Here is a 1285-nt window from a genome sequence, read left to right as displayed (position 1 = left end):
TCTTATCAGTCCCCCACACCCAACCGGCCCTTGGTTCCCCTTGGCTGTCCCATCAAAATTAACTTTGATCCAACTATTCGGAGGAAAATACCACTTACTACTATCTCTCTTATCCTTCTTGTCAATCCTATCTAAAGAGGCAGAAACATTCCAATTGTTGAACAGATCCAATTCATCCTTGTTCTTACAAAGAAGAGGCTTACCATTAGCTTTTCAATTTTTCAAAATGGCCCCGCTTGATTTTACATTTCCGGAGAGGAGTAGGAGTCTCTAAAGATTTTTTTATTCCTTTCTTTCCAAATTCCCCATACCACATGAGGAAGAATAAAATCCCATAATTGTTTGGTACAATTGTTCATGGAGAGGCATCTCTAACCAATGAAGAACTCTTGAATAGAAGAAGGAAAGGAAAGATCTAGTTTAGATTCCATAGTTGTAAGATCTATGACTAAATAGATTGGGAGAAGGTGAAGTGTAGAGAGATATGGTTAACATTCTCTTCCTCATTTAGGAAAAGGTAACACCTATTGGGGAGATGAAAGCCTCTTTTGCAGATATTATCAATGGTGAGGATTTTATTTTGCAAATGGATCCAAAAGAAGATATTGATCTTTAGACTAGCAAAGGGATGCCTCTTGAGAATGGGACAACAAAATAACAATAGAAGCCACCGAGAAACTCCCAGAAGAGGTACCAGCCCAAATAATCCTATCCTCGAGCATAGGGTCTACCAAAATAGAATTAAGCAACAACATCAAAGGGTTAAGGGTTAGTTCTATAGAATTTAGATTCACCCACTGGTTATCCTTCAAATAATTAACCACCTTAGTTCCAAATCTGACCTTGTAAAAAGGGATAAAAGGATAAAAACAAACCTTGCTGGAAAGAGGGGTCTCCAACAACCAAATATCCTCCCAAAAATTGACTTTTCTAGCCATTACCAATAGTCCATCTTTTACCATATCCATCAGCAATTTTAGATTGAGTAACATTATTCCAAATCGCACAACTAGAAGGGGCTTCAAAGGAAGTAAGAAACTCAGCAAGAGACGATTGAGGATTCAAGTATTTAGCTTTCCAAATTGAATTCCATTCACTATTTTCCCAAAAGTTCTCCATATTTGTTTGGCGAGGAGGGCTCTATTAATGGTTTTAATTTTTCTCATACCAAGGTCACCCATTTTTTTAGGTCTACAAACTTTATCCTAGGAAATAAGAGAAATCATTTTCCTCTCCTCGACCCCTAGCCAGAGAAAAGACTTTTTAATATTTTCAATGGCATCAA

The sequence above is a fragment of the Cryptomeria japonica genome, chromosome 1 (genome assembly GCF_030272615.1).
Source record: "Cryptomeria japonica chromosome 1, Sugi_1.0, whole genome shotgun sequence".
NCBI lineage: Eukaryota > Viridiplantae > Streptophyta > Pinopsida > Cupressales > Cupressaceae > Cryptomeria > Cryptomeria japonica.
The sequence above is the reverse complement of the archived record's forward strand: the minus strand, read 5'-3'. Positions refer to the sequence as shown.